Source organism: Egretta garzetta, unplaced genomic scaffold (genome assembly GCF_000687185.1).
Source record: "Egretta garzetta isolate BGI_Z169 unplaced genomic scaffold, ASM68718v1 scaffold884, whole genome shotgun sequence".
Taxonomy (NCBI): domain Eukaryota; kingdom Metazoa; phylum Chordata; class Aves; order Pelecaniformes; family Ardeidae; genus Egretta; species Egretta garzetta.
Window position 1 is genome coordinate 22,457 of NW_009259330.1, and position 795 is coordinate 23,251.

Genomic DNA, 795 nt, shown 5'->3' on the forward strand with positions numbered 1-795 from the left:
GTTTGCTCTGCCCGCGCCTGCCGGCTGCTCTTTGTCCCCGGGCTGGCAGCGCCGGGAGCAATCCGCCCAAGAGGGAAGGGGGGAGGCGGGGAGGAGGAGAGTTGCCAGCCCGCAGCCCGTGCCGGTCGGCTCATTTGCGCCCATCACGGTGGTATCTGGGCTCCCACTCCTAATGCTGGGATGGGTGGGAGACCTGGCTGTGCTGCTGTCCCCAGCAGAGCCCCCAGCCCCTTCCTGGGACATCAAGCTGCCACCTCATGCTGTCCCCTCGAGGCAATGCTGTCCCCACGCCAACCCTTCCTGCCCCACCATGGCAGCTCTCCCCAAGGAATGAAGCGCAGCCAGGAGGGACCAAGGCCACCAGGTGACACCTAACCTGGCTCCCCTCATCCCGGGGGTGACCTGCCCCCATCACCTCCCGCTGCCACCCACCGCAGGGCTTTGCCTGGCACGGCACAGCCGGGAACACACCGGGAGACCCCCCCTGCCCCAGCCGTGGCGAAGCCCTGGGGCATGATCCTGCCCCAGGAGCCAGCGACCGGGAGAGCAAACACAGAGCCAGGGAGGACGAAGGTTATCAGGGTCTGGTTTCACTGGGACGTGGCCCAGGGGAGCGAGGGCTGCCAGCACCCTCTGCCGGGTCTGTGGCCGGGATCCCTGGCTGCACTGAGCTCTGTCTGCTGGAGAGCGTGGCCCAGCCCCGCGCAGGTAAATATTAACCCAAACCGACCGCACAGCTCCGCACCGATCGGGATTTATTTTTTCCAAGCTCAGACAGGCGGCTGGGGGCGGGGG